General features: G+C 43.1%; 1 pseudogene; it reads left to right on the top strand.

Moving 5' to 3' along the window:
- Positions 1-6,126: 6,126 nt before the first annotated feature.
- LOC102851015 lies at positions 6,127-6,813 on the top strand (annotated as a pseudogene).
- The last annotated feature ends 2,819 nt before the right edge of the window (positions 6,814-9,632 follow it).

Below are 9,632 nucleotides of genomic sequence, written 5' to 3'. Positions count from 1 at the left end.
TGCTCTGCTGGAGGAGGAGGGACAATCTCCTCCTGTACCAGTCAGATCCGATTTGACAGTATGTACACACAAAATAATAATAAAAAAAATTTTTTTTAAAAGGGTCAAACCTTACAACACAGTTTCTGCAGTTGCTAATGGAATCCAGAAACTACATTGTACTGATGACCCAACACTGCTTGCTGAGAGTGAGGACTTAAAGTACTTGCTGTAGAAGATCAAAGACTATACCCTTCAATATGGATTGCATCTAAATGTCAAAAAAACAAAATCTCTCTCACCACTGGACTGATAGGCAACATCAAGATAGATGATTGATAGATAGATAGATAGACAGACAGACAACAGACAAAAGACTGACATTTTCACCAACTTTATCTTATTTGTATCTACAATCAACAACCTTGGTACCAGCAGTCAAGAGATCAGGAGACTTACTGCATTGAGAAAGTTTGCTGTCAGGGACCTCTCCAAATTATTGAGGAGTAATTATGTCTGTTTGAGGACCAAGGTGTTTCTGAATCAGGCCACGGTCTTTTCAACCACTTGCTATGAATTTGAGAGTTGGACAATGGATAAGGATGACAGAAGGAGAATTTATGCCTCCAAGCTGTAATGCTGGAGAATACTTAATATCCCAAGAATTGCCAAAAGAACAAAAAGATATGTCTTAGAGAAAGAGGAGCCAGATTGCTCCATGAAAGTAAAGATGGCAATGCTTCATCTTACATACTGTGGGCATATTGCTAGGAGAGATTAGTCCTTGGGAAGGGACATCATGCTTGGAAAAGTGGAGGGCAGGCAAAAGAGATGAAGGCATTTAACTAGATGGATTGACTCAGTGACTGCAGCAATGGGCTCAAATACGTCGGAAATAACGAGGCTGGTACAGGAGAGAGCAGAGCTCAGATGTGCAGTTCACAGGGTTGCTATGAATCGTCCTCTACTTGATGGCACCTAACAACAATGGAAGCCAAAGGAATCCTGGTTGTGTACTGTGATATTCCTGGGCTCGCAGGAAGATGGACAGGTTGATGCCACCAACTATTGTGTGGGAGGAGGATAGGCAGTCTCCTCCCGTACAGGTTTACACACAGCCTCAGAAACCCAAGAGGGTCTCTAAGTCAGCCTGGACTGTGGACAGTGGGTTTGGTTTAGTAAGCCAAAGCCCTAAAGGATGCCAAAATGCAATACATAAACAAATATGCTCATGAACAGAGCCCCTGCGTGGTGTGAAAGGTTAAATGCATACTCAGTAGTGCCTTGGGGAAAAGACCTGGTTTCCCTCTTCCAAAAAGTTCCAGCTTTGATGCCAAGGAGCACAGCTCTACGGCATGAGTCACAGTGCACTTGACAGCAAACAAACCACAAGGGCAGGAACAGGTGTGGAAAGCAAAATTCTCCCCTCACGTGCCACCAATACCTCATAAAGTTCATGGCCTCTCGACTGTGATTGTTACAGGATCATTGATCTAAGAATTCATTTTAAAAATGAATTCTGAAAAGTCAACAGAGATCAGGGAGCATATATAAGAAGCTGCTGCTAATATACAAAAGTTGTCCCAAGGCCATCAGCAATTGGATGCTGAATTCTCTACTGGAAACATTTTCTGGCAAAATCTCTCTTGCTAGTGCCATAAAAACCAACAGTAACACTTTTTAAATATTCTTAAGCCTCAGAAACATCTTTTATGGAGTGTAACTATACCACATTATTAGACAGAAGCTGCTTTACATTACAAACACTTGGGGTCTTTTGTCCCTATAATTATACTGACACCAAATACTTTCAGAGTATAGAGAGATGTGTCCCTATAAGAAGCACTATCTTCATAACTGTACACCAAGTCCTTTAGAGGCTTCAGTACTGCAGAGTAACGCAATTGTGAACTTAAGGCTCTGATCAACGCTTAGCTTTCAAAGTCTGCATTCCAGAATAACTGCTATACTTGAGGAGAGGGCCATTTCTAAAGAATTCTGATACATGGAGGTCCTTTTTCAGGGTTCCAATTTGCTTGGTTCAACAGTTCATATAAAAGGCATTGGTTCAGTTAAGGCTCACTATGCCTGATTAATTTCTCCCAAAAATCTTACCATGAAAAAATTTATCTGAATCTGTCTAGCTCATTAATTTGGACATCAAGAACTTACACAACAAGAACTTGCCTTCTGAGGGAGGTTTTACATATCCTAGTTTGTGCAATACTTAGTGAAACAATGCAAAGGTTTTCCCCTTGAATTGAGGGTGGTGGTGATGATGTACAGATTAGAGTTAATTGTGCCCCAAAGAACATGATACCATCGCAACTCATCTCATTATTTCTCAATTTAAACTCTGGGTTTTTTATGCTGTGTTGACTTGACATTCTTTATTCAATAGTAAAACAAAACAGCAGAAAGGAAAGGCTTAAATTGTGCTAGTTCTAGTTAACCCCAAAATCAATTCAAATTGAGCAGGAGGTATTGAAAATACAAAAGACAAAGGGAAATATGAACAGCTAAGAAAAGTGAGGTGATGACAACATTACCGCCATCACCAAAGAAAAGCAAAAGGGAAATGGAACATGCGACAAGGGTTACAATGAGTCAGTTGTAGTAATCCTCCTAATAAAGAAACTTGCTCAGTCCAGGCTGGTAGAGGCACAACTTGTTTTGCATTTTAAAGATACCGTATCTGTCACAAGCTGAAGTTTGGTGGCAATCGTGCAGCAAGCAAGTCTGTTGATCCCGCAGTAGCAGGAGCATGGGCTCGTTGTGCCACCAGCCACACTGCAGTCACTCTGGCAGTATTTTCAAGTTTGTCCTTCTGATGGCAGCACAGCACCGACAGGATTTTCAGTGCACTGAGAAATCTACAACCACACCAGACCTTCTTGGTCATGGCATCTGCTGGACTGTGGCTCTCCAGTCTTGCCTTGTTCAAGGCAAAGAAAAGAAAGAGAGCAGAGAGGAGCCAAGCAGAAGGAAGGACACACCCGCACACATGGCCCGAGGCGCAAGGACAGACCCCTAGGAGAGAAGTGATGTGGAGCAGAGTGGACTCGCAGGTTCTTTGGGGGTTTCTCTGTCACTTGGGGATCTGACTGCTTCCAAGACCAAGACCAGGATAAACACTGTGAGACACTCTCAGTCTCAACAGCTTGCAACAAAGCCCTGCCAGAGAGCTGTTTTTCGCTGTAAATATGAGATGCAAATGCCACAGCAACATCAACAGAAACTCAAAGAGAACAGGAAACAGGCCTATCTCCACTCTTGTAACCAATGCATTTCTTTCTGCATATACAAGTATGCTTTTACGGGAAAAAAATATTTCTATCTACACATTTTGCTTTTTTATTTGATTTTTATAAACATCATTTTATGAAAATATTTTAATAAAATGTAAATACTTGAAATTGGAAATTCAAAAACCCTAATTCATAAATAATACCAAATATAAAAAGTACTTAAAAGTTTCACTTCACTGTAAGTACAATTTAAGTCCTGAGTCTAATTACTATCTCAGAAGTCAATGCAATTATTTTGTTTTGTTTTTAAATGAAACTATGAGTATCTGGAGTATCTGTGAAGGAGAGGAAGACCCCAATGAGATGGAATGACACAGTGACTGCAGCAATGGGCTTGAGTGTGTCAGAGATGATAAGGATGGCACAGGATAGGTCAGACAGGGTTCATGTCCATCGGTCATAGGGTCACCATGAGATGTACTTGACTCAATGGCGCCTAACAACAACACCCTGAATATCTGGAAAAACAAGCTCATGGTTCTTACCCACTTCATTTCTTCAGACTCCTGGGGGCCTGGATTCAGACCTTGGTCATTTGGGATTAGTTTGCAAAAATTGGCGATATATCCGAGAGAGTGCACATCCCCCAGAGGATGTCAAGGTGGCCGTCCACTGAAGAGGAAGCTAGAGAAATGGAGCCAACAACTAGCAGAGAAACGTTGGAACACGCCTCAAAAATCTAAAGTGGTTTCTCTTAGAACAGTTTCAAACTCCTGAAAGCATCATGGAACAATGAAGAAAAACTCCAAATAGGTTGTTGTTGTTGTTGTTATGTGCCGTCGAGTTGTTTGCGACTCATAGCGACCCTATGTACAACAGCCCTAAACCGTGCTCTATCCTGTGCCAATCTCACTGCCTCTGACACACCCATCCCAATTACCCCAGTCACTGAATCAATCCACCTCATAGAGGGTCTTCCCCTCCTGCGCTGTCCCTCTCCAAGGACCCGTCCCTCCTGGCAACTTGTCCAAAGTATGTCAGACGAAGCCCCAGAATCCTTGCCTCCAAGGAGCAGCCTGGTTTAATCCTCTCTACGATGAATCCGTTTGTTTCCTTGGCAGCCCATGGTACATTCAATACTCTTCTCCAGCACCACAGCTCAAAGGCATCAATTCTCCTTCTATCCTCCCTAGTCATTGTCCAACTCTCTGATGCATAACAAGTGATTGCAAAAACCATGGCCTGTATCAGGCACACCTTAGTCTCCAGAGAGACACCGTTGCTCTCGAGTACTTTAGAGAGGTCCCTAAGAGCAGACTTTCCCATCGCAATACGTTTTTTGATTTCCTGGCTGCTGGTGCCAAGAGTGTTGACTGTGGAGCCGAGCAAACTGAAGCTGTGAACAATCTCAATCTCTTCGCCATCCATCCTGATGCTACCGATTGGTCCAGTGGTGAGAATTTTTGTCTTCTTGACATTGAGCCTCAGTCCATATTGAAGGCTGCAGTCCTTGACCCTCTGCAGTAAGTGCATGAGATCCTCCTCAGTTTCAGCGAGCAGGGTTGTGTCATCTGCATAACGCAGATTGTTGATAGATCGTCCACCAATCCTAACGCCACGCGCTTCTCCTCATAGAGCCCAGCCTCTCAGATAATCTGCTCTGCATACAGGTTGAAAAGGTACACATATTCTTGTCGTTGTTGTGTACTGTCAAGTCAGAACCAACCCATAGCTGACCCTGCAGGCGGATTTCCAGAGATAGTTAATTGCATCGGAAAAGATTGCCCATCCTTCTCCAGTGTAACAGCTGGTGGCCTCAAACAGCAAGCTTTCGGGATTGCAGTGCAGCTTCTTGCCATTAGGCTACCAGAGCTCCAAGAGGAGAACTGTAGCATCATGGTTGAAGGTAGACTCATTAGCAATCTGTGTTATGCAGAAGACACAACCCTGCTTGCTGAAACTGAGGACCTGAAGGGCTCGCTGCAGAAGGTCAAGGACTACAGTCTTCAATAAGGACTGGAGCTGAATATCAAGAAAACCAAGATTTTCACTACTGGGCCGATTGGCAGCATTATGATGCATGGTGAAGAGATTGAGATTGTTCACAGCTTTAGTATGCTTGTCTCTACAATCAACACTCCGGGTACCAGCAGCCGGGAAATTAAAAGACTAATTAAATTGGAAAAGTCTGCTCTCAAGGACTTCTCCAAAGTACTGAAGAGCAACAATGTCAGTCTGGAGACTAAGGTGTGCCTGATACAGGCCATGGTCTTTGAAACTACTTGCTATGCATCAGAGAGATGGACAATGACTAGGGAGGATAGAAGGAGAGTTGATGCCTTTGAGCTGTGGTATTGGAGAAGAGTGTTGAATATAGCATGGACTGGTAGGAGAACAAACAAGATCCTCCTGGAGAGGGTGAACTAAGTCTTCTCCTTGGAGACAAGGATTCTGAAGCTCCGTCTGAAATACACTGACCATGTTGCAAGGAGGGTCCTGTCCTTGAAGAGGGATGTCATGCTTGGGAGGGTGGAGGGACGGCGCAGGAGGGGAAGACCCTCTATAAGTGGATTGGTTCAGTCACTGGGGTAATGGGGATAGGTGTGTTGGAGACAATGAGATTGGCAAGGGATAGAGCAGGGTTTAGAACTGCTGTACATAGGGTCACTATGAGTTGCAGGCAACTTTATGGCACATAACAACAACAACAAAAACAGGTACACATATTTGCTTGGGAACAAGAAGAAAGTTTGCAGCTATTTATGAACATGGCTCTAGACAAGGCGGTGGTCTCTTTTGGTACACATGGCCATGAGTTAGCCCTGACAAGATGGCAACTAACAATCATAACAAAGTTGGAATGATTGGTCCTTTCTGTTTTTATTTTCCACCTGGAATCATGAAGGCCACCGCAGAGAAGAAAAAGAAGGTTCCTGCAGTGCCAGGAATCCTTATGAAAAAGTGAAGGGATTTCACAGAATTAAGGGGCAAGTGCCTGGGAAAGAAGTTTGCCCAAAAGATGCTTCAAAAAGCAAAAAGGAAGGTTACCTTGAACAAGCTAAGAGTTATCACAAAGAATACAGGCAGATGCACAGAACTGAGAGTCAAATTATTCTGATGGCAAGAAAACCTGGCAATTTCCTGCAGAACCCAAACTCACAACTGTATGAGCCCAAAGATTCGTAAGGTGTGGAAGCTCCTTCACCTTCACCAGATCTTTAATGGTGCCTTTGTTAAACTCAACAAAGCTTCTATTAACATGGTGAGGATTGTGGAACCATGGGGGTACCCAAACCTGAGGTCTGTCAATGAGCTGATCTATAAGTGTGGTTGTGGTAAAATTGGTGAGAAGATAATTGCTCTGACAGACACCACTTTGCACGGCCTCTTGGTAAATATGGCATCATCTGCATGGTGGACCTGATTCACAAGATCTATATTGTTAGCAAACACTTCAAAGAAGCAAACAAATTCTTGTGGCACTTCAAATTATCTTCTTTACCAGGTGGAATGAAGGGAAATAGAAGGTGGAGAAGCTGGCAACCAGGAAGACAAGACCAAAAGACTTATTAGAAGAATGAACTAAGGTGTCAGCCGTGATTGTTTTCTATAATCTGGTCAGTTAATAAAACAGTAACTGCTTTCAAATAGGGAGAAGAAAAAAAAAAGGTGGAATAATTGAGAAGGTAATTGGTTCCCTGACTCTTGAATGAAGGACCCCTCTAAGATCTTTGGCTGAGAAGGTCAATGAATGAAATAGAGAGAAGGCTGGATTGGAAAAGCCAAATCCTTTCCAAATAAGACATTCGGCAATTTTTACTTCTGTGAGATAAAAACTTCCAAGAATTAAAATCTGTATTCTTGTGTTGTTCTTCTCTTTGTTGGGCTGAAACCAAGGCCGGGGGGATAATGAATTTGTCTCGTCCTTTGGTGCCTCGTGGTGACATGTCTCATTCTTCAGTTCTGGGATCTGTAAACTGAAGAGTGTGGTCTGTCGGCTTCGGAAACTAGGAATCGCAGCACGTCAACAAGCAGAATGAATAGACTCACCCACCTGGCATGACCAACAACTAACCACAGTGCAATGTCCTTCCTTTCCCTTCCCCTTCCTTAAGACGCTGTTATACAAACCTGCCTGGATACACCTTGGGTGTGACTTCCTCGGCCTCTCTTTTGAGGCCAAGGAACCTCACCTGGGGGCTCCCTTAATAAAGTTCCCTTTAGGTTTTCTTGCATCCTGGTCCCTTTCTTGAGTTTGTAGCTCTACACTCTTCCCTTAAACTCCTTTGCTATTTGAATAGAAACATGATGATTACCACTGCTCAGTTAGCTGGGAGAATTCATGAGCTCCCTACCTCGATAATTTCATATTATAGTAGGTACTTGAGAGGGTAGAACTGGGCTACATAACTCCACTACTGTAAGGTTATCATTGTCCTTTTTCTAAATGCTTACATTGTTAAATATTTTAATAAGTGATAAGAAAGATGTGACATAAGGTACAATAGAACTCTGTTTCAACGTTTGGCAAAATATGAGTGAGAGTAAATGAAGGTGAAAGCATTTGACCAATCCATTATTTTCTCATTTTTATTTAAGACTTACTTTCCTATTCTGCTTGGCTCAACTGTAACCAACTGAAGCCAAGAACAATTAGAACTCAGAGAGGGTCTTAAAAACATTTTAATTCAATTCATAAAGTTGAAGGTAAGCGAACGTTGTAGAGTTAGAAGCCAAGCCATGAGTAAGAAGTCAAACATAAACCCTGAAATGATTCCCTTGAAATTTCTCACTGTAACCACAACTATAAAAATTCCAAATTTCATGAAACCAAATGAAATACTAAACACCTGACTAAGAGGCACCATATAAAACACACCATAATTTTTGTTCAGGTAATGTTGGGGTAGTAAATCTCAGCATTGCATCGCTAAAATAGCTCACAATTTGTTTGCTTCAATAGCATATAAACGAACATTTCTCCAACCGACACATTTTTTTTCTTTGCATCGAAGGCCTTGCTGGCACTCACCAAAGGGCTGCTCCCTGTGCTAAGGACGAGGAGAGCGTGATGCCATGGCAGGGTTTCTCACGTTGTCAGGTGGACATCCAAGAACAAGCGAGAGGGAGGGAGAGCGCAGTCCGGCACGTGCCCAGCTGAGCCAGCACTTTTGTAAGGGCTGCCCTTCCCCATGCTGAACCGAATACTTGGAATTTCAATGCCTATTGAATTCGCTTTTTTAACAATATCCTCATATCTGAGGCCCATCCTCTAGAAAAAGCCTATTTTGAATGTTTTAGGATGAATCTGACTATGTGATACAGCTCAAAACCACTCAGGGGTAAAGAACAGCTGGTAGATATGCTGCACTAACATGACAGACAGTTAAATGGATAATAACAAATTCCTCATGATGCTGTCTCAGAATACTCACGAGCAATCCTAAGAGCATATCCAAATATACAACTTGAATCATTATAAACTCTGGAACAGTGCAAGACTAAGGGTGAATTGCACATGTAACTTTAGGGTTTGAAATCTGTTTGTAAAAGGGTGGAAGGACAGCACAGGTAAAGAAGGCCCCGGATGAGATGGATTGGCACAGTCACTGGGGTAACAGGTGTGTCCGAGACTGAGAAGCCTGCTGAGGACAGGCCATAGGTCGCTATGAGTCACGGGTAACTCAACGGCACAAGGGTCATACAGCCATTTCATACCAGCACAGTTCGCAGCAGCCAAAAGGTGAAAACAACCCAAGGGCCTTTCAGCAGATGAAAGTGTAAACAGAGTGTGTTCTCCATCCAGTACAGTGTCACTCAGCCGGGCAGAGAAATGAAGTCTGGATGTATATTACAACGAGGACGAAACTGAGAAACACAATGCTAACTAACGTTAAGTCAGACACAAGAGAATAGATACGGTATGGAACCCTGTACATGAAATATGTACAACAGGCAGAGTGAAAAAGAACTTTCAATGGTGTGGATGGACGTAGTGGCAGCAGCAATGCAAAGGAACAGAGCAGAGGCTTGAGGACGGTGCCAGGTACCCAGGGTCTCCACAGCCAGAGCCAACTGGCTGGCTCCAAAGAGCACAGACACCAAAGCAGACGAGTGGTTTCCAGGGAGCAGGGGAAATGAGCACAAAGAAATACCTAATGCAATCTGTGTATCTGGACCAAGTCCATTTTAAAAAATGAATCAACAGGGAGCATACTGGTGGCCTAGTGCTAAAAATCCCATTGCACTCCTAAAACTGAACCAACAGTAGCACCAGTCTAAAGACGAGTCACTCAGCTTGAACTGCATACAAACCAATCAAAGGTTTCTTTCCTCTGAGGGTGGTCTAGTGGCAAGACACAGCCCTTAATGTATGTGGTTCGCATGCACCAGCTGCCCCAAAGA

The sequence above is a fragment of the Elephantulus edwardii genome, unplaced genomic scaffold (assembly GCF_000299155.1).
Source record: "Elephantulus edwardii isolate Elephantulus edwardi_28Jun2011 unplaced genomic scaffold, EleEdw1.0 scaffold00115, whole genome shotgun sequence".
Taxonomy (NCBI): Eukaryota; Metazoa; Chordata; class Mammalia; order Macroscelidea; family Macroscelididae; genus Elephantulus; species Elephantulus edwardii.
Note: the sequence above shows the minus strand (reverse complement) of the source record. Positions and strands in the feature narration are given on the sequence as shown.